Below are 23498 nucleotides of genomic sequence, written 5' to 3' on the forward strand. Positions count from 1 at the left end.
CTGCCCTGAGCATTTCCCTTGCTTCACCTTGGCTTTCTTTACTCGTCCTGATACAAATTTCTTCTAATTCCCCACCTCAGGGGACCCAGAACTACAAACAGCACTCGAGATGCTGCCCAAGCAGTGCCCAGCACAGGGAAAGAATCCCTGCCCTGCTCCTGCTGGCCACACCATTCCTGATCCAGGCCAGGAGCCATTGGCCTTCTTGCCCACCTGGTCACACTGCTGGCTCATGCCCAGCCTGCTGTCCATCAGTCCCTGCAGGTCCCTTTCTGCCTGGCTGCTGTCCAGCCACTCTGTCCCCAGCCTGTAGCACTGCAGGGGTTGTTGTGGCCAAAGTGCAGGACCTGGCACTTGGACTTATTAAACCTGACCTTGTTGGATCACACATCCTTTTTAAACCACACCTGGATCCAGCCTTTCCAGGTCCCTGTGCAGAGCCCTCCTACCTCCATCCTCCAGCAGATCCAAACTCACACCCAGTTTGGTGTCATCTGCAGATTTGCTGGTGTTGGACACAATCCCCTCATCCAGACCATTCCATGCAGACATTGGAATCCACGCTGGCTTGCTCTGTCCCCTCGGCCATCCTGTGGGTGCCCTGGGATGGCACTCAAGGTGATCTGTTCCATAACCTTGCCGGGCACCCAGGTCAGGCTGACAGGCCTGGAGTTCCCCAGATCCTCCTTCCAGCCCTTCTTGGGGATGGGCTCACACTGGCACCTCCAGTGCTCTGGGACCTCCCTGCTGAGCCAGCACTGATGGTAAATGATGGAGAGCAGCTTGGGGAGCTCATCCACAGCTCCCTCATACCCCTGGGATGGATCCCATCTGTTCCCAGAGACACCTGTGAGCCTCTGAGTGGCTCAGCAGGTCACCAACAGCTTCCTCCTGGATTACAGGGGGCTGTTCTGCTCCCTGTGCCCATCTACCAGCTCAGCAGAGTACTTGTCCTGAGGACAGCCTGTCCTAATATCGAAAATTGAGAGAAACAAGATGTTAAGAAGCTCTGCCTTCTCCTATCTTTAGTTACTATATTCCCCACTGCATCCAATAAAGAGTAGAGGTTTTCCTTACCCCATGTTTTTCTATTAATTTAATTGGGGAAACATTGTCTATTTTTTTTTCACAGAAGTGGTCAGGTTAAAATCTAATTGAGCATTCACCTCTTGACTTTTTTTCTGCACGACTTCGCAACATCCTTAAACATTTCCTAAGCTGCTTGACCTTCTGTCCAAAGTTGATGCACATCTTGTTACCCTTGAGTTCCCACAAAATCTCCATGGCCAGCCAGATCAGTCATTTTCCTCACTAGCTCATCTTTTGCCACATTGGGACAGGCTGCTCCTTCCCTTTAAGATTACTTCCTTGAAATGTGTCCATCCTTCCTGGACCCCTTTGTTTTTAAGGGATGTTTTCCTTCAAAGAATCAGGACCTGATTTGGTACTCCCAAAATCAGCATCCTAAAGAGGCAAAAGTCTGCCCTTCCTAATTCCAGTGCAGAAGTTTTGTTGCTGCCCCTCCTTCTTTCCCAGAACATTGAAAACTTGATTATTTCATGGTCACTGTGCTCCAGGCAACCTCTGAGCCCAACATCTGCCACCAGCCCTTCTGTGTTTGTGAATAGCAGCAGACAGAGCTTTCCTCGGCAGTGGGAGTGTTACCAAAAATTCGGTAAAACAGAAAATTCCTTAACCCCAATGTAGCATTAAGAAGCAGCATTCTTTATTCAGCTGGATGCACAGGGGAGAGCTCCTCCCAAAGCCGTGCAGGCTGAGTGCAGGAAAGTTTCTGTTTATTTTCTCTATATTGCACACATATTCATTGATTGTCCTGGACTAAACACAAATATGATTTACAGTCAATGTAACGGCACAAATATCACAGCACCAATGAAATTACCCACAGGAATATTTTTGATCTGTGGAGACAGGGCATGGAATGGTATACCAGCTAAACCACAGGGTGGACCCTGTTTTTTGGGAAAATTGTCACTGTTTCATCCTAATGTGTCCTTGCTAATGCAGCTGAGTCAAAATTCAAACAGGAGAAAACGTAGCATCCATGACTTAGACTGCAGCAAGATAGGAGATCCATGGTTTTGGGGCACATTCAAACAGGTGGTGGTTTCAACTATCTTACCAGGAGGATCTGCCAATAAAGCCATGAATTTAGCAAAACAATTAGGATGCTGGGCAAGGGATGAGCTGAACAAGACATCACAAATTCTAGACATGTTAACTGCAGATGTGCAAAGTGTTAACCATGCTGTTTTGCAAAATAGAGCTGCTGTAGATTTTTTGCTCTTAGCACAAGGGCATGGATGTGAAGAGTTCGAGGGAATGTGTTGCATGAATCTGTCTGATCATTCGGTGTCCATTCACACTAAGATAAAAGAATTACAACAGGGACTTCACCAACTTAAGGAAGAAGACGGTTTAGGAATTGATGAATGGCTTAAGGGCTTGGGACTCGGACCGTGGCTGAGGAACCTTGTGATCTATGCTATAGGACTGCTGGGTGTAATTTTACTGTTTTTGCTTATTTTGCCTTGTATCTTTAACTGTATTCAAAACATGGTCAGCCGTACAATAGCAAAAACATGGCAAACTAATCTCCTTGCACAAGAAGAAAACGGGGGAAATGTGGAGAGTATTATTAATAATTGGTTAGCTGAGAAAGGCCACACTGATATAATGCCACTGGTTAAGCTGAAGGAGAAAAGTCAGCAGTCAGCAAGCTGAAAGGAAGAGTCAGCAGCGACCTTGCTGCAACATGAGGATAGGGAGTTGAGATTAGTCCTGAATATATCCTAAGAATATGTAGAAAGTATCAAAAGTAGAACCATAGGAATGCAGAAGTAGGCATAGGTGCTGATATGTAAGCTGATCAATCCTGAGCTCAACTTTTGCAATATGTATGAAGCTCATTATTAACTGTATTTAACCCGCCGTACTCATCAATAAAATTGAGCCTGTGATGATCAAACTGGTGTCCTGGTTCCCTTCCGCCGACACAAAGGCTTCCTTAGGGGCTGGGTTACTCCCAAGCAGGCAGGGAACAATGTCATGGAGCTGCTGGACACTCAGGGAGATTCCACGCACTCTGTGGTATCCACCACCAAAGGCTGCTGTTGGATGTAGCAAGGGGCTCCTAAAGGGAGAAAAAACAATCTCATTTCATTATGATTTGTTTGTGTTTTTATTGTTAGGGACTTGTTGGGAAAGCAATGGATTTAATAAAGCAGAGCATTTTATACCTTGTCAGTTTGATTTTTGCTGAGTTTGTTATTTATTGGGAAAATAATGGTAACGGAAAGATTTTTGCTTATATTCTATGGATGTGTAATTTTGTCTAAAGCAATTGAGCATCAAGTGTTGCCTGGGATGGCTGAGCCAGGAAATTGGGCGACCACACCCATCTGCGTGTGGGGCAGGGACACAGAGACTCCCAGGACAGCCCTGGGGTGCCCCAGGGTGGGGGCTGTGCTGGGCTCTGATTCACCACAAACTCTGAGGCACCCCAGGAAGGAGCTGTGACCCCCTGTGCCCACCCAGCCACTGCCCATCCCTGGCACCCCCATTCCCCTGGCAACCCAACCATGGGACCCCCATTGCCTTGGTTGCTCCTCCCTGGGCACCCCCATCTCAGGACCACCATTGCCCAGCACCACCATTGCACTGATCCCATCCCATGGGCTGCTTCTCCCTCCAGAACCCCTATTCCTGAGAGTCCCATTTTTTCCCCGGCACCCCTAACCCTGCCACCCACATGCCATGATTTAAAATCCCTGGGGACCATATTCCCACAGCACCCCCATCCCTGAATTCCCCCAGGCATGGAGACCCCAATTTCCCTGGTGCCCCATTCTCCTGGACACCCATCCTGGGTTCCCCACATTCCCACTCCTGGCAACACCATCACCCACCATGTCCCCAGACTATCCCATAATGTCCCCAGCCTGTGCCCAGCTTCTGACCACCCTGCCCCCACCAGGTGCCACCTACGCATGGGGACAGACCTGACCTCGCTTCCTTCCCCTTCATTCTAAGAGCTGCCAGCCAGGGGAGCGGTGGCCACAGCAATGAGTGACAGCCAGTGCCCATGGCTGGGGACACCGGGATGGCTGGGAAGGTGGCGCTGCTCCTGTGGGGTGAGTGCCCTGGGCAGGGGACTGACACAGCAGGGATGTGGAGGGGAGGGGACATAGAGGGGCTGTGCGGTCCCCTGAGATCCCCAATTCCAGCAGAACCAGTCCATGTTACCCACAGTGGACCTTGTTGTGAGTGGGCATACAGGGTAGCTTTGGGGACAGGGAGAGGGGGGCAGGAATTCAGGGATGGGGATGTGGGGACAGACAAGGACAGACAAGGGAAAGTGAGAGTCCTATGGGGGACCAGGAATCCTGAGAGGGTTCAGGGCCTTGGGACCCCACATTCACCCTTCTCCTCTTTCATTGCAGCCACCAGAAAGAAACAGGAAAAGTGACTTGGGGGCTCAAACCTCATTCTCCCCTTTTACCCCAAACCTCAAACACTGCAATTCCCTCCCTCACATCCCCTTTATTTCTTCAGGCCCCCCCCCACCCCACGCAGAGGAGGGGGAGGCGCTGTACACCCACGCTGTGGTCACCAAGAGAGCAGGGGTAAGTGCGGGGGGGACACATGCAGAGGGACACGTCACCCACGAGTTTCAGCCAACCCAGATCCCACAGCCCGTGACTCTCACAGTGTCCCCCCGTGCCACCACCCTCCAGGATCCCCAGGTGACCTACGCGGAGCTGCGGGGACCCCAGGGGCGACTGCGGGAACTCGGTGACATCTACGGGAATGTGCTGTGACACTGGGGGCCACAGGGGGGCAGTGGGGATCCCCACCCATGGGCACCCACTCGTGTGTGTGCTGCCACTAAAAACTGCCCCTCTCCCTCCCCGTGGAGGGACAAAGATCCCAAAGGGCTGAGAGAAGAACAATTTCCTGAAATAGCAACGAGAGAGAATAGATCCACAAGCAACAGCAACAAGGTTGGGAGTCTAGAGAGTCACAAAGGAATGATTTCAAGGGAAAGCCCCCAAAACAGAGGCAAATCCCAGATGATTCCCCCAGCATAATTCCTCCACCAGGGGAACCTTTCAGAACCCTGGACCTTCCTCATTCTGATGGCCAAAGCGGCCTTCAGGAAAATCTGGATTCTCTTCTCCCCTGTCCCAGGGAATAACACTTCTTAACTAATACATATTGTGAGAAACAAGTTAATGGAAGCTGAGTTTCGCTGGATATTATATGAATTGGTATTACATTATTGATTATATTGTTGATTAAATATTGTGATGTTACTGCTGTGACAGTGATGTGTATTGTGGAGTGGCTGGTGTTGTTGGGGTGGCCATCCAAGGGTGGGGGCCAGCCATGGCCCAGCCCCACTGCACAGGGATGGCCATTGTCCAGCCCGGCTCTGGCCAGCCCCAGGTGGCAGTCAGGACCTGAGGGTCCCCCCTGCCCCCTTTGCTTTCATTCTGGCAGCTTTAGAGCTGCTGCAGAGGTGAGAATTCTGTGGGTGGAAAAAGGACTGCCTGTGGTTTGCTCAGCTCTGCAAGAGGCACAAAACCCAAAGGGTGCCCAAGCAGTGTCTCTGGGAGGGCCTTTGGTGGTTTTCAGAGCAGGGCTGCCTGGAAACCCCCCCTGCAGGGGAGGCTGTGGGTGACCCAGTCCGGAAATACAGCACTTGATCATCTGTTCCTCTTTGTAAGGGACTTAGAGAGCTCCAGCACTACTGCACGTCCCGCAACAATCTGCTCTACAAGCTCACCTGGACCCTCCTTCTTGAACAAAACCTGCAGCCTTCTGGAACCTCATGGAAGGAATGTTTCAGCTCAGGCTGTGGCCAGCAAAAAAGAGGGAAAGGTTTGGAAATATCACACCGGGGCTCTGGCCCCAGCCGTGGCAGAGGTCTGGGGAGTGACCCTGTGTGGATTCCAGGTGTCTCCAAAGATGCTCCATCCCTGCCCTCGTATCCTGAGGGAAAGGCTGAGAGTTTGCAGGATTTGTGGTGTGAAGCCACCACAGGGTTTTTTTGTGTACCTGAGACCTGCCTGTGGTCAGGCGCTGCCTTCCTTCCATTTGGGAGCATGGAGAGCGGACATGAGTGTTGCGCAGCGTGTGTGCGTGGCCCTGGAAAACTGCTACGCTGCCAGTGGGTACTGAGATCCAACCTGCTGCCTTGGCAGCTTCTGCCTGCTGCAGGTGGTGGTGCTGGGACCAATTGGTGGCCCTGAGTTTGCAAAAGGAGCGATTTCCCCTCCTCCCTCCTGTCCGAGGCCGCCACGGCCCCTGAGGGGATGGAACTGGACCGGGGCGCCTCCTGGTGGCCAGGAGTGCTCCCTGCAGCGCCCCCTGCTGGCTGCGGTTATAACTGCCACAAAACCAACAGCGCTGAGTGGTAGGGAAATTTTGTGTTGTTTGTTCTGTTCTGGTTTATAAATTTCCCAGGAAAGAGCTGTTATTCCTTTTCTTACACTTTTGCCTTTTGGCCCCATCATTTTTGAAATTAAAAAACCTTTTTGACATGTGTCTTCTTTACATTCTAGGACAGTTCCCACTTTTCCTGGCAGATATTTCTCATTTAAATGAGTTGCCAACTTCTGGGTTGTAGCGTGGATGGGACAGACACTCCCAGTGGAGACAGAGTCAGAGACATGGCCATCTCATGCTCTGTCTTTTAAGCCAGCTGAGACACCAAGAGCCCTCTCCCCAGCTGGTACTTCTGGTCACACGGCCACTCAGGAGCTGGCTTTGGCAGAGCATCACACTGTCCCCAGTGTGCCATGGCTGACAGACTGATGGACAGACGGGGCCTGTCTCAGCAAAAGCAAGGCCTGACTCACTCCTGTCACTCACAGGTGTTCCACAATGTCTCCAGATGTTGCGGTGTGTTGTAATAACCTGTCGTAAATTTTCGGGTTCCTTCCCCAGGTGTGCCAATACCCCTCTTCCCCTTCCCCCCTCACCCCCTGCTGGGCTGTCAATCAGTTTTAACATTCCAGCAAGGCGTTGTGTGGTTCATCACTTTCAAAAGATGCCCCTCAGGCCTGGGGGTCATTGGCCTGTCTAGGTGTCATCCTCGTCCCTTGAGACCCTGCCCCTCCCACCCGGTTGGTGGCTCACCTGCCCCTCCCCTTCCCCTGTCCCTGAGCTTAAAAGCTGAATCAAGCCATGCCGTCAGGATTCTGTTGGAGCTGTTGCTGACATTCAGACCTCTGCGACCATGGAATAAAGCTCTGGATATAACCCTCCGGCAGAATCCGTCTCCTTCTTCCTCACAATTAGCCTGAAGCCTTCTCTCCTGAGGTAAACGGAGTTCCTACCAAGCCTGGACTTGTTCAGCTGCCCAGCTGCAACCTCCAGCAAGCTAAAGGTGTCTCTGGGGTGATACACCACAGCTTCCCCCTTTGGCCCAGCAGCAAGGGTCAGACTGGCCCAGGCACAATCTACCTGGCACTATTGGGATTCATATTCCAATATTTTGGCATCTCTGGGTGGGCAAAGTGACTCTGCAGCCCCAGAAGGACTCTCAGTACCTCGGGCAGGCTTCGGCTGCCGTGCATCCAGCTGAAAGAGCCTTGGTTGCAATGCTCTCAGTTAGAGACTTTGGGATTTTATCCCAGAAGAAGTTTCGTGGACTGTTCAGTGCCTCAGGAAACCCCAGCTCCTTTCTGGTAAGAAGATTTTCCAGAGGAAGAACAGGGTAGCCTCTCCTGCCCATAGAGGGGTCCTGTTCTGGTGAGGAGACCTAGCCAGCTACAGCTTCCATTTTGGGTGAGTATCTCTGCTCTTGGTGGAGCAGAAGCTCAAAAACAGACTCTGCCGTGAGTTCTGTTCCTTTTTTGCCTTAGCATTTTGGCTGCGCAGCCCCACAGAGGGAATCCATTGCGTTCTAGGCTTTAGCTTTCAGCCGCGTGTGTTGCTGTCTCTTGGAATTCTTTCCAGAGCGGGATTGCTCTCTGCCCTTCCCCCCGGCTCAGCAGCGCAGCGTTCTCGGCTCTCTCCGCGGGGGACTCTCTCTCTGTGCGGGGAAGGGGGGCTCTCTACATGTGGCCGCGGGGATCTCTCTCTCTGTGGGGCGGGGGTGCCCTCTACACGCGGGGTGGCCCCGGTATCGGCTGGCCATGTGATGTGGGGGAAAGCTGCTCTCTCTCAGCTCCGCAGGGGAGGCTTTGTCTGCCTCGGCTTGGCAGGGCGTGTCTCAGCTCCCTGCAGCTGCTGCCCGGGAATTTTAAAAGCAGTATATACAGCTGCATTGTAAAGCTTTTGTCTGTTCGTTATCGCCTTCCTATCTGTGTTTTTTTTTTAGAAATCGGTAGCTGATTTTGGCTTTTACATTTTACATGGGTTCGAATCTCAGCATTGTACAAAAAGGAGTGTATTATCATATTGTTAGCATTTTAGTCAGTGGTAATGTGAAGTTCTCAAAAGGAAAATTGAAACAGTTTACAAGATGACTTTTTCTGCACTTCCCACAAACCTCCCCTGAAGAAATCCACAATATTCAATTCTGGGAAAAAGTTGGAAATGAATTGATAACCTTAGGACAGTCTGGGAATACACCCTCAGCTAAATTTGTGTTCTGGAGTTCACAAATTCCAACAGCCTTGCACAAACAAAAGGAATTGGAGAAAAAGCCAAATGCCAAGCCATGTACCTCTGCTCTCCCTGTTTCTCCCTCTCCTAGCTCTAAACCCCCTAAACCTCTTACCCCAAAACTTGGTATTTTAAAGAGAGCACACTCATTGGGAAGTCGACTCCCAGAATTTGTTAAAATGCCTGAGTTGTCCTGTTCACAAGGCCCTGGCCAGGCTGCGTGGAACCTTTCCCAATCCCCTGTGTCCCCTCCTCTGAAACCCAGAGCACGTGTCAGCTTTCCAGAGAGCAGTGATGCCCAAAATGGCCCCCAGTCCCTAGGGGGTCCACAAGATGGTGGATGCCACGTGGCATCTTCCCAAACCTGGTCTTCTTCCCAAAATCCTCTTAAGCATTTCAAAATTCCATACCCATCCCCCTCTCCTCCTGTTCCTCGTGACACCTTCCCCCCTCCCCCTCCCTTTCCTGCAGTACCCTCAGCTCCTCCCCTCTACTCCTCCCAGGGGGCATCTGCTGACGTGATGTCACCAGGTGTCCCCGCCCCCTGCCAGCCCCTTGACCCCGCCCTCTGTTCCCATGGTGTCCCCGCCCCCTGCCTGCCCCTTGACCCCGCCCCCTGTTCCCATGGTATCCCCACCCCTTGCCAGCTCCCTGTCCCTGCCCCCTGTGCCCATTGCGTCCCCGCCCCCTCCCCGAGTTGCCACGGTGGGGACACAACCACTGCCTGTCCCCAGACCTGTATCTGTCATCCCAATGCTTCTGATCCAAGGGATACAGAGCTGGGAACAGCAGACCCAATGCATAGTCCCATGTTGTCACTGGCTCCTGTTACCTTTCAGCCTGCAGCTCAGGGAGGGGCAGCCCCAACTGCTAATTGGAGTTCTTTTGGATGACAATTGATTAAGGAGATCTGTAAATCTCATAAAGAATATGGTCCACACAGTCCATATTCCCGTGGCCTTTTAAATTCTGAACTGAGTAGGACTGTGGTGATCCCACATGATTTAAAACAGCTTTTTTCCTGTCTCATGACCTCCATGGAATTCAAATTATGGGAATTAGCATGGAAACAACTGCTAAAAGATGCTCTCCCAGGCTTGCATGCTGATCCAAACACAGCGAAGGACAACAGTGGTAACCCTATCACCATTGAGCACCTCTGTGGTGAGGGCCAATGGTCTTTACCCTCAATCCAAGCTACAGCAATTCCTGCAGAAACACTCGAGAAAGTAAAAGAAGCAGCTGAAAAAGCATTCTTTTCCCTCCAACCTGAGGGGCCTTTTGAGCCCTATAGTAAAATTAAACAGCTATCATCAGAGCCTTTTTTGACATTGGTAGAAAGGTTAACTAGAGCCATTGAAATACAAGTTAAAAAAGTGAATGCTAGGGAAGCGGTTTTAGAGGAAATGGCATTTACGAATGCAAATGAACAGTGTCGAGTGGCAATCCTGAGCCTTCCTTTAGAACCTCCCCCAACCTTAAAAGATATGCTTCTAGTGTGTAACAGGAAAGTGCCTCTGATGAGTGTGGCTGAAGACACCAGACCAAGGCTGCTGCCAAGACCACCTCAGCGTGTCGCCGTTGCCAGCCCTGCACCTTTCCCCTCAGTACAGCAGTACCCTGGGCAGCAGTGGAGACCAGCAATGGCTGAGCCCACAAAACCATGCCTGCTTTGTAAGAACCTAGGGCACTGGAGTAACCAGTGACCCCTGAAAAGGCAATTTGATGAATTCAGAAATAGCAGGGGAAAAGAACTACAAGCCCTCCCTGGGGGTCAACAACAACAAAAAAACTGAAAAGGGAGCGCCCGCCTGCCAGACGTGCAGACACAAAAAGAGCAGGCCAAGGGAATAAGGGTAGCAAAACCAATCAAGCGCGCAATAATATTAATGTTTGTGTAAGTGAAGCAGGTGCTTCAAAGACTATGTCTGCTGGTCTGTTGCAGTCGAGGCGGTCACGACATTAAAGCAGAGACCACAAGCACACTCAGTCTTAGTCTCAGTTTTCAACTGTTAGCACCATTTGCAACAGTTAGCAACCGTTGGCAACAGTTTGCAACACTTTATTAGTGAAAATGGCTGATACACTTTCCAGTTTTTTCCCCTCCAGTCGCAGAAGGCTCCCATCTTTCCTCTCTCAATCTCCTTGGTTCAGCTTCTTCCTCTTACTTCTTGCTCCTTTAGCCAACAGGCCTGCTGCTAGCCCCTTCCACAATTCCCCCTTTTTTGGTTTTGAACTGTAAATACAGTTGCTATGGATTTTTGCAGGGCCCTTTGCAAAAATCCAAGCAGAGAGGGGACACACAAAATCACAATCACAACCATCAACAGAATTCCCATTCTTAATGCAATCATTCCTGTCCTTCATCCATCTTTAATTACTGATATATGGTCTTAGCCAGTGTCCTCTGCACGTTCTGCTTCAGCTGCGGAACCATCGATCCTGTCCTTTCCCGCACGGTCTAGGTAAGGTTTGACACAGCGAGCAGGAACCCATCAAAGACCATTATCTGTCAAAACACAAGCATAACCCCTCCCCCAGGTTATCAATTCTTCTGGACTAGACCATATACCAGTAATCAAATCCTTGACCCACACCTTGACATTTCTATGGAAATGTGGTTGCTTAGAATTCAAAGAAGAAAAATGGCAAAAGATTGGAGATAACTGTGAGTCAGGTAGGGGACGCAAGAAGTTTAACACATAAACAGCTTTATCTAATCTCACTTGAGGTGACTCATGTTGCATTCCCCCTTTTTGTTTTTGAACCTGACATTTAAGAAGTCCGTGAGCTCTTTCAATAATTGCTTGGCCCGTGGGGACATGTGGAATACCTGTTGAATGTCCAATGCCCCAGGCACTAAGGAATGCTTGCATTTTCTGCGAAGCATATGCTGGGCCATTATCTGTTTTTACGTGACACGAAACACCTAAAATAGAAAAAGCATGATAAAAATGACGAATAGCATCTCGAGTTTTTTCTCCTGTGAATGCTGAAGCAACCATTACATGAGAAAAAGTATCAACTGTAACATGAACATACTTGAAGCGACCAAATTCTGGCATTTTTGTAACATCAGTTTGCCATTCTTCTAATGCAGAAAGACCTCTAGGGTTGGTACCATAATACTGAGTGACATGAGTCATATGGCAGTCAGGACAAGAGGAAAGAATAGATTTTGCCTTGGCAGTAGACAATTTGAATTGCTGCTGTAAAGCTTGAGCATTCTGATGAAAAAATTGATGGGATAAAATTACCTTCTGCAACACATTGGGTACAGTTTTGATTGCAGCAGCAGCTACTAAAGAGTCTACATAGGCATTGCCTTCAGCAAAAAATCCTGGCAATGATGTATGGCTGCGAATGTGCATGATGAAGTAAGGATGTTTTCGAGCACCAATAACTGTCCATAACTTCACTAATATGGTAAAAAATGGTTTCTCTTGAATATTATACAACACTGTTTGATCTAAATGCTTAACCAAATTGGCAACATAAACTGAATCAGTAACTATATTTACAGAACCAGGAAACAAAGTAAAAGCCAAAATACCAGCAGAAAGTTCAACCAGTTGAGGAGATCCTGCTGAATCACTGTCTGATATTCCCAGTGATCATCCTTTCTCCAAGCCACAGCTGCTTTTCTGGTTTTCCCAGACCCATCTGTAAAAACCGTTATACCTTACACTGGAACAGGAGAACAAATTTGCTTGCCTTCAAAAGGAATCTCTTTAGTCAGTGTTAGAACAGGATGAGAAGGCAAATGATATGAGATTTGGCCTGTAAAACAAGATAAGGCAGATTGCAATTCATGATTATTTTGAAAGCACCATTCAAAATACCACTGTGTAGAGGTATCACAATGGTCACAGGGTCCTGTCCTAAAATCTCATGACAACGCCTGCGGCCCTTGATGATAATATCTGCAAAAAGCTCATAAAGTCCTGGAGCTGTTTTCCAGGATCTGAAAGATAAAAATATCCATTCCAGAATATGCAATTGACCTTCCCAATTATCATTCCATTGACATAGTATTCCACATGGTATTTCACGGTCTTTCAAAATAAACAATTGAACACCAACAGAGGTATCTATCCTGTTAACAAATTTGTGTGCTAGGGCTAATTCAACTTCTTCCAAGGTCTTTTTTGCTGCTGAGGTCAGTTGCCTCTTATCAGTAGAGGAAGTGATGCCTGAAAGCAAATCAAACAATGGCTGCAACTGATGATTAGTTCTGCCTAAATATGATCGAATCCAACCTAATAAACCAACCAATTTCTGTACATCAGTAGCAGTTTTAACATCAATGTCTAGCTTTACAGGTTGAGGCATAACTTGAGTGTTGGTCACCAACATACCTAGGTATTTCCAAGGCATGTGTTCCTGCACTTTCTCTTGAGCAACGATCAGGCCAAAAGCTTTCAAATTTGTCACAGCACATTGTTTAAGAGCTGACAACTGTTGTTTGTTGTCAGATGCCAACAAGATATCATCCATGTAATGATAGCAGTAGCAGTTTTTAAATTGCTCCCGGACTTTTGACAAGGCCTGTGCCACAAACCATTGACAAATAGTTGGCAAATTTTTCATGCCTTGTGGGAGTACCTTCCACTGTTATCTTTTATCAGGTTCAGCATGATTTATAGAAGGCACCGTAAGAGCAAATTTTTCTTTGTCCTGCTCAGCCAATGGAATAGTGAAGAAACAATCTTTTAGATCAATGACAACTATTTGCCATTCCTGTGGAATCATCGTAGGTGTAGGAAGGCCTGGTTGTAAAGCTCCCATTGTTGCCATTACAGTATTTATCTGCTGTAAATCATGTAAAAGTCTCCATTTTCCCGATTTCTTTTTTATTACAAAAACAGGGGTGTTCCAGGGACTGAATGATTCCTCAATGTGTCCCGCTTGCAATTGTTCTGTAACTAATTCTTGCAGGGCAGTAAGCTTTTCAGTAGTCAGGGGCCACTGGTGAACCCAGACAGGCTTATCTGTCAACCATGTCAGGGGTACAACTGGACGTTCATTGCCCTGCAACACAGTGGCCCCCATTAAAAATCTGCAGTAATTTTGACACCCCATTGAGATAAACAATCTCGTCTCCACAAACTTTGAGGAGAATCGGCAACATAGGGTCTGATGTTAGCTTGTTGGCCATCAGGATGTTTCACATTAATTACAATGGCTGACAGGCCACCTGTTTTAGCACCACCTAATCCCAGGAGACCAAAACTTGTATGAGTGAGAGGCCACGATTGAGGCCAGCAAAGTCGCAAGAGTATTGTGACATCTGCTCCAGTATCAATCAAACCTGTTACTGATATAGTTCCTGGATGACATCCACTGGCGGTGAGAGTGCATGTCTTTTCTGGACGGCTCTCTGTTACTTTCTCCGTCCAGAACACTTGAGGTACTCCTGTCGATCCAAAGCTTCCGGTGCCTCGACTTCAGTCCACTGTATTTGGAACAGAACTCACAAAAGGTACAATTTGAGGAATGCAAGCTCCTTTCTGAATAGTGACAGGAGGATCATCAATGGATACCATGGCATGAATCTGCCCTAAATAATCAGTGTCAATAGGCCCTAGATGCACATGAATACCTCTAAGTGTAGTACTCGATCTCCCTATCAAAAATGCACTCAATCTCCATCCTATTGGACCATAGGCATCAAGGGGTACCTTACATATTTCTTTTGTTAAAATGGTTGCTGTGTCAGCGGTGGGTATATCAATGCCTGCGGACCCGCTTGTTGCCCCTGAGTATTGTTCGCAAATGGGTAGCTTTGCAGGGCTGGGAAGGCCCGCATTTGCTGTTGCGGTTGTTGGGGTATTTGTTTCCCCACACGCCCCTTTCCGGTCCTCTTTGGGTTTCCCGGCAATAGCTGACCATTTGCATGATATTTACTCCTGCATTGCTTAGCATAGTGCCCAGATTTAGCACAACGATTGCATACAACATCGCTGCTTGCACTTGGCCTAAATGTTGTTTTCTGGACAGTACACTGTGACTTAACATGCCCCTGTTGTCCACAATTATAACACTTTGCTGAAGGTCTTAGCACTGCAGCAAGAGCTGCCATTTTATGCTCAACTGAACCAACTTTTGAGCAAGCAGTAACCATTTCAGACAAGGTGGGTTCCCCAGGCAAAGTGTCAATAATCTTTCTGCAATCTGGGTTTGCATTTTCTTTAGCCAACTCTATGCACAATTTGTCTCGCAAAGTTTAATCATCTACCTGTTTCTCAATAGCAGCAGCAAGTTTTTCTGCAAACTGCAAAAATGGTTCTCTCATCCCTTGTTGTATAGTGATATATTTCTGTTTTGGAGCTGCCATTTCCATTTTTTTAGTTAAAGCACCCATACCAATTTGCTGAGCTTGTGCCAAAATCGAAGGATGCCACCTTGCCTGTAAATCTGGATTAGCAAAAGGCCCAGTGCCCAGTAGGGCATCAACACCCACAGCACGACGAGGGTCGTGTTGAGGCAACTGCATATTTGTTAAAGCGGTGCGCTCAGCCACTCGCCTCCAAGTTTCTTGAAATACACCATATTGTACTGGTTGGAATAGAATTGTAGCAAGATGAGTGATGTCATAAGGTGCAAGCAAATCTGCATTAATCACACGTATTAATTGCATTACCTCTGAGGAATTAATACCATACTGAGCTACTTTCGATTGGATGTCTTGCACAACCCTCCAGGCGAAGACGTGATGACTGTTGTTCTGTCTTGTTCCAGGAACTGCTTTGAAAACTGGAAAAGCCATAGGGTTATCACAAGCAACATTTGCATTGGCACTGCTCTCCTGAGGTACTCTTGGAGCATCTAACCTTTCTATTATGTCCCAATTATTTTCTTCAACTTCTTTCCTCCTAACAAATTCCCAGAACTCCTGAGGGTGTCGAGGAAGCACAGTTACTTGACATGGAGGCAAAGTCCATGGGGCAGTAAGGCTAGAGCTCTTAGGAGATGAAGGGACCAGAGCTCCTTGCCCCAGCTTAGATGTTACTGCGGGCGACTCATCACTTGACTCACTGTTGCTGTCACTGTCAAGTAACGGAGGATACGGCCTTGCAGATTGTTCAAGCCACTCAGAGGGAAGCGGGGGGGCGGACGGCTGGACCAGAGAGGAGGGAAGCGGGGGGGCAGATGGCTGGGTTTCTCTCTCTGCTAGAGACATTTCAGCTAACTGGCATAGCGGTGTAATATATACAGGCACCATCGTGAGCTGCTGCACAGGTGTGAGATAAGGAGGCTTAGGGGCCTGATAAGAAGAGGCTAGGGCAGATTGTCCAGAAGTTTTGGCAGCTTTCCCAGAAGCCTTGGCAACCAGCCCAGAAGCTCTGGTAGCCTTCCCATCAGAGCCCCCTTCTACCTCAGAGGGCCTCCCGTCAGGTTCTGTTATCAGGCCCGACTCTTCATCCGCATCTTGCTCCGTTTCTCTCTCTATTTTCCATTCCTTTAAAGCCTCAAAGAGCGAGTTCCAAGTAACTGCTAGATCAACAACTGTTTTATCTCCCGCTTGAATGACTTGCCAAAGTCTGTCCCCGACCTTTTTCCATGCCTTAACACTAAATGCTGTGTCAGGATCAGTGCCAATATTCTGTGATTTAGCCCACAGCATTATATTACGAAGTGCATAGTCTGACGTATAAATTCCCTTATTTCTTAACAAAATTTTCCATGCAGACAGAACATTTTCTTCCTCTTTAGATAAATTTTGTCCCATTATTACTAGTTGGTGGCTCACTTACTTCCAGGTGTCTTGATTTGAGAGAATCAGGTCCGGACCTCCCTGTGGCTTCCACCTGCCACTCTCAGCTGCACCAACGCCGCCTCCCCCACTACGTCCCAGTGGGTCACGTATGCCATTTGCTAGAACCCTCTGTTATGGTTTGGGCCTGGCAAAGCCAGAGCCCCCATGAGTACACCTTCTCCCCGGTGTCTGCTGCGAGATGTGACCAGGAATAAACAAAGCAGGCTCCAACTTCAACATACAGAAAAGTTTATTAACTAAGCTACACACAAACAATTACTAAACTACAAAACTACACACAAAAGAGGGAAAAAAAAACACGAGGAAAATGAAAACCTCACAAAAACACTCTCCCCCTCCTCCCCCCTAAATTCCCAATACAATACATCCTCCAAAATCACCAATTCTAGGTCCAATACCACCCCTTAAGATTGCTCAAACTTTCAACTCCTCAAGAGGAGAGGGAGTCCTTCCATGTGTCACGGTGGCCTCTTCCGTCCTTGTTCCGGTGCTCTCACCACCGAACAGGGATCAGGGCTGCTTCCAGGGTTGTCTTTTTTTAAGGATGCTTTGTCCAGTTCCAGAAAATCACAGTATCTCACCTTTTCACCTCTGGGACATCCGTCCCCCCCATATTTTATATACCCCCTGGGGCCGAGGGGTACCCACACTGAATCTTCTCTGGCACTAGGACATTTCTCCCCCTGGACTCAGTCTCTGTATCTCACGGAAACATAGCTCTGTCCATGGCTACACAAAAGAGTCCAACATAAAACGCCACTCCATCTTCTCCATTCTTTCAACATCTCTCACTCTCTCTCTCTGGTCCAGACCTCCATCACTCGTTCATTTCCTTTGTCCTCCTCCACTCTTATCACTCGTCTAGGAAGGGTTAATGTTCTGTAAGGCTTTCATTGTCCAAAAAGGGTTAAAAAACTCCTCCAGGCCTCCAGGCAGCTGGACTCCTGGCTGCACCCCCCCCCCCCCATCTCCTCAGCTGGGCTGCCTGCTGCCAGCACATATTTACTGAATTTCAAGGTAACACAGGCTGCACTCTCTCTCTCTCTCTCTCTCTCTCTCTGTCTCAAAAGGCGGGGGGGGGGGCAGGGGGGGGAATGGCTGTCCGATGTCTCTTGGGGCTTTCCACCCTTTCATCCTCCAAGGCCTCCTTACTCCCATCTCTGTCCAGGCCCAGGCCTACCTCATGGCTGCCCCTCCCCTGCCCAGCAGCAGCGGCTGGACAGGGGAGTGATCCGAACTCCGTCCCTCAAAGTCCCAAGAGAGCCTCCCAGGGCCAAAGCTCTGCTTTTAACCCCTGGGTGTTCTCGGAGGTGTGTCCTAAAAACCACTGGCTACCCCAGGTGCCAATATCAAAATCCAAGCACCCATTGGTTTGACCACAACATCCCAGAATTCCCACTTCTTCCTGGTCAAACCACCACACCCTGTATGGGCCCCCACCGACTATTTTCTTATCACATCGGCGGTCACCAAAATGTCGCAGTCGAGGTGGTCACGACATTAAAGCAGAGACCACAAGCACACTCAGTCTTAGTCTCAGTTGTCAACCGTTAGCACCGTTTGCCACCATTAGCAACCGTTGGCAACAGTTTGCAACACTTTATTAGTGAAAATGGCTGATACACTTTCCAGTTTTTTCCCCTCCAGTCGCAGAAGGCTCCCATCTTTCCTCTCTTGATCTCCTTGGTTCAACTTCTTCCTCTTACTTCTCGCTCCTTTAGCCAACAGGCCCGCTGCTAGCCCCTTCCACACTGGTCCACTGCTGAAAGTGAAAAAAAATTACCTTTGTTATGATTTAGGTGATCCTGTGTTAACCACGTCTTCTGTCAATGAGCCTTACAGGCTGCAGCTGACAGAGTCACTCCACCTGAAGGACACTGACTGGCATTTTGTCTCTGTAAATCCTGAACAGAAGGGAACTTGGAACCGAATTCGTTGTAAGTACATCGTCACTGGGGACACCAAACACACACCACAAGAGATTGAAATTGCTCGGGGAATGACAACATCAGATCCTGAGCAATTCGTTCTCGGCCTGCACTGTTTCCACCCACCCCTGTTTCTTCCCAAGGGACAAATTGTTGCACAAGCTATCCCTGTGCCATCTTTACCTGAAAATATCGAAAAACAAGGGCCCACAATCGCCCGGGTCCAAGCTATTGGGAAAGACAAACCCAAATTATGGTGTAATGTCAGTGGGGGTGGGGAGTCAAAACGCACTGAGATGCTTGTAGACACGGGTGCAGACTGCATAGTGATTCCAGTACAAGACTGGCCAGCACATTGGCCTTTGCAAAATGTTGCTGGTCACCTTCGAGGTGTAGGAGGCCTGCAATTGGCAAGACAATCCAAAAACATTATTCAAATTGAGGGACCAAACAGACAATTGGAAAATATCCGTCCATTTGTGTTAGATTATTCGGAACCTTTTTTAGGGAGAGATTTAATGGCCCAGTGGGGTGTCACAATTGATATTCCAGACTCTCCACAGCATTTTTGTGCAGCAGTCATTGAACAACAGCGCCCCACCCAAAAACTGAAGTGGAAAACAGACAAACCAGTTGACGTGAAACAGTGGCCGCTCAGTAAACAAAAAATAAAGGTGCTTGAGGTACTAGTGGAAGAGCAACTAAAAAAGTGCCACATTGTGGAGACCATGTCCCCATGGAACACTCCAGTGTTTGTCATCCAAAAAGCTGACAAAAACAGAAGGCGACTTCTTCATGACCTCTGACAAATTAATAATGTAATTGAAGATATGGGTTCTCCCCAACCTGATATGCCATCCCCAACAATGCTTCCCCAAGATTAGATTTAGCTGTTATTGATAATAAAGACTGCTTTTTCCAAATCCCCTTGCACCCTGACAATGCACCGCGTGTTGCATTCTCGGTCCCTTCCATCAACATGGAAGCCCCTATGAAAAGGTACCATTGGACCGTTCTTCCTCAAGGATTGAAGGTATCTCCAGCTCTCTGCCAGTGGTATGTCTCTTCCCTGCTTTCCCCAGTGCGTGCAGCCGCAGAGAAGGCCATCATCTATCATTACATGGATGATATCCTCGTGTGTGCCCCCAATGATGATTTACTCACCCATGCGCTTGACCTAACAATCGATGCATTGATTGTTGCAGGGTTCGAGCTCCAAGAAAAGAAAATTCAAAAGATGCCACCTTGGAAGTATTTGGGCTTAGAAATTGGAAATAGGACCATTGTTCCTCAAAAACTAGAAATCAATCCAAGGATCAAGACCCTTGTGGATGTCCACAAGTTGTGTGGGTCTTTGAATTGGGTAAGGCCATGGCTCGGTCTGACTAATGAAGACCTTGCCCCTCTTTTCAATTTATTGAAAGGGGGAGAGGACCTAGGTGCTCCTAGGTCTATTACCCCAGAGGCACGGAAAGCTCTAGAAAAGGTTCAGATTGCAATGTCCACAAGACAGGCCAACCGATGCTGGCCTGACCTGCCATTCAAATTTATCATCCTAGGTAAGTTTCCACACCTCCATGGAATTATTTTCCAGTGGGAGGAAAAACAAACACCTAAGGCAAAGGACACACCAAAAAAGGACCAGGACCAGAGGGACTCTCTCTTGATCATAGAATGGGTTTTCCTCAGTCATAAAAGGTCCAAGAGATTGACAAAACCTCAGGAGCTGGTAGCAGAACTGATCCGGAAAGCAAGGACCCGGATCAGGGAGTTAGCAGGATGTGATTTTAAGTGCATTCACATTCCAGTTGAGTTAAAATCGGGTCAAAATACTATGAAAATACTGGAACAATTGTTTCAAGAAAATGAAGTGTTGCAGTTCACTCTGGATTCCTACTCAGGACAAATTTTGGTAGCGTGGCCCGCTCACAAGTTGTTCAAACAAGATTCTCAATTCACTTTGAAATTGAGAAGTGCTCTAAGTAGGAGACCTTTAAAAAAGGCTCTGACTGTCTTTACAGATGCGTCCAGGAGGTCCCACAAGTCCGTTATGACTTGGAAGGATCCTCAAACCCAGCAGTGGGAGACAGACATTGCTGAGGTGGAAGGTTCACCTCAGGTTGCTGAATTGGCTGCGATTGTTAGGGCTTTAGAAAGGTTCTCAGAACCATTTAATCTGATTACAGACTCTGCATACGTGGCAGGAGTAGTATCCAGGGCAGATCAAGCAATACTGCAAGAAGTGTCTAACATCACACTTTTTGAATTGCTCTCAAAACTGGTAAAGTTAGTCACTCACCGAGAGCAACCCTTTTATGTGATGCATGTCAGGTCACACACTGACTTGCCAGGGTTTATCGCTGAAGGCAACAGAAGGGCAGATGCTCTTGCTGCACCTGCAGTGATGGCCACTCTCCCAAATGTTTTTGAACAGGCAAAAATCAGCCACCAGCTTTTCCACCAAAATGCACCTGGCCTGGTTCGTCAGTTTAACATCACTCGAGAACAGGCCAAAGCGATTGTGACCACATGCCCAAATTGCCAACAACATGCACTCCCTACAGTGAGTACGGGAGCAAACCCAAGGGGACTGAACTGTTGTGAACTGTGGCAAACAGATGTAACACACATACAGTCTTTTGGACGGCAGAAATATGTTCACGTTAGTGTAGATACCTTTTCTGGAGCGGTCTATGCTTCTGCCCACACAGGAGAATCATCTATTGATGCTATTAAGCACCTCTTACAGGCTTTTTCTTTCATGGGCATCCCCAAGGAGCTGAAAACTGATAATGAGCCTGTTTATAAATCCAAGGAATTCGGGAGCTTCCTGCAGCAATGGGGAGTAGAGCACAAAACTGGCATCCCCTACTCCCCTACAGGTCAAGCCATTGTGAGAAAGAACTCACCGTGATATTAAAAGAGTCCTGGACCAGCAACAACAGGTTCTGAAGGTGGAACCTCCCCACATCCGATTATCCAGGGTGCTATTCACAATCAATTTTCTGAATTGTTCTTTTGACAGCCTGAACCCACCCATCCTACACCACTTTGGGGGGAGCAGTCATAGGTTGATGAAAGAAAAACCTCCAGTTTTAGTAAAGGACCCTGAGACTTGGAAAACAGTGGGACCTTACAAATTGGTTACTTGGGGACGTTGATACGCCTGTGTGTCCACCCCCTCTAGTTTAAGGTGGGTTCCTTCCAAATGGGTAAAGCCCTATGTTCCCAAAGTCTCAGAGAAATCTACAGAAGCACCCCAGGTTGCTCATGCTGCCTGGAGAAGGAAACGTTGCACGCGTTCTCTGGAGGAAATTCTATTTAAGCCTCCTATCTGGAATAGTTTGTAATATATGTTTGTCTCAAGTTCCTTGTACCAGTTTAGATCCCGCTGTTCATGTGTAGCCTCGAGACGCCATGAGACCTTGCCTGCTTCTCGTCCTACTCGTGATCATCCCACCTGCGATCTCCTGCATAGTGCCGCAGCCCAAACCACATATGGACTACCTTGACAAAGGTTCTCGGACATCAACAGAGAAACTGACAACTGGCTGAATGGACTGTTCAAAGGCTGGGGACTCTCGGGCTGGTTGGGATCTATTCTGAAAACTGTGTTTTTAGTGCTGTTTATTTTAGTTATAGTTATTGTAGTTGTAACCATTGTTTTTGGACTAATCAAACGCATGGTTCTCAAGTTAATTTCAAGCTCATACCGCCCTCCTGAGGTCTACCATTTGGAAACCCTCAGTGCTCCAATGGATGACCTGGAAGCCTCAGTGGAAAACACTGACCCTCTTGTAGAGGAAGAACCGATTTACCAACTATGGTTTGGCAAGCATTCCGCATCACAAAACCAGTCCTCTTCTTTTTAAACGAAACTAGAGGGAGATGTTGCAGTGTATTGTAATGTCCTGTTTTAAACTTCCGGGTCCCTTCCCAGGTGTGCCTATACCTCTCTCCCTTCCCCCTTGCCCCCTTGCTGAGTGAGTCCTGTCAATCAGGCTTAACATTCCAGCAAGGTCGTCGTGTGGTTGGTCAAGTTCAAAAGATGCCCTATGCCCAGAGGTCATTGGCCTGTCTAGGTGTCATCCTCCCCTGAGACCATGCCCCTCCAACCTGGTTGGTAGCTCACCTGCCCCTTCCCTCCCCCTCCCCCGGGAGCTTTAAAAGGTAATCAGACCATGTGCTCGGGATTCTGTTGGAGCTGTTACTGACATTCAGACCTCTGTGACCACGGAATAAAGCCCTGGATATACCCCTCCGGCAGAATCCGTCTCCTTTTCCTCCTCACCATCGCCGGAAGCCTTCCCCTCCGTAGGTAAACGGAGTTCCTACCAAGCCTGGACTTGTTTCAGCTGCCCAGCTGCAACCAGGAGCAAGCTAAAGGTATCTCTGGGGTGGTACACCACAGTTGCCGCCTTTGGCCCAGCAGCAAGGGTCAGACTGGCCCAAGCACAATCTACCTGGTAATATTGGGATTCCTATTCCAATACTGAAGAAACTGGACATTTTTGTTATCTTTAGGGGCCCATTGGTGCACCCCAGAGCAGCATTTGCTTGTGGATAACAGAGAGTGTGGAATCTCCCTGAGTGTCCAACAGCTCCATGGGATTGTTCCCTGCCTGCTGGGCAGCAAAACAGCCCCTAATGAAGCTTTTACTTGGGCCATATTTAGGAACTCTCTCCATTTTGCTGAAATCCATCCCACCCTGAAATTTGACTGACTTCCCATGGAGGAAGAGAAGAAGCTCTGTCCATCCTTGGGACAGTGCACAGGAATCTGTGGAAATGCCCGTGTGTGCCTCAGGGTCTGATTCCCTGGTAAATCCACTCCAGCCTGCCCTGAATTCCCTTGCCTGGGCACTCCCTGCTCCTGCTGTGACACCCCTGTTCCCCAGCCCCTCGTGTGCAGCCCCCGCTTAGTATTTCCACACTTTTCCCTCTCTTCTGCTGTGCACATCCAGGATCCAAACATTCTTTCCATGAGGTTCCTAAGGGCTGACAGGTTTTGTTCAAGAAGAAGGGTCCACGTCAGGATGTTGAACAGATTGTTGTTGTCTCAGCAGTAGTTTTGTGGTTTTCTCAGACCCTTGGGCAAAGGGACAAAATAATCAATTGCTGCATTTCCAGACTGGTTCCCTCACAGCTGCCCT

At 48.3% G+C, this 23498-nt stretch overlaps 1 long non-coding RNA gene across 1 annotated transcript; it reads left to right on the plus strand.

Moving 5' to 3' along the window:
- Nucleotides 1-7742: 7742 nt before the first annotated feature.
- LOC134413927 (uncharacterized) lies at nucleotides 7743-22614 on the plus strand. Its single transcript, XR_010026615.1, has 3 exons — nucleotides 7743-7815; nucleotides 18217-18354; nucleotides 21713-22614. It is a non-coding gene; the product is annotated as an uncharacterized LOC134413927 (long non-coding RNA).
- Nucleotides 22615-23498: the final 884 nt, after the last annotated feature.

Source organism: Melospiza melodia, unplaced genomic scaffold, assembly GCF_035770615.1.
Source record: "Melospiza melodia melodia isolate bMelMel2 unplaced genomic scaffold, bMelMel2.pri scaffold_61, whole genome shotgun sequence".
Taxonomy (NCBI): Eukaryota; Metazoa; Chordata; class Aves; order Passeriformes; family Passerellidae; genus Melospiza; species Melospiza melodia.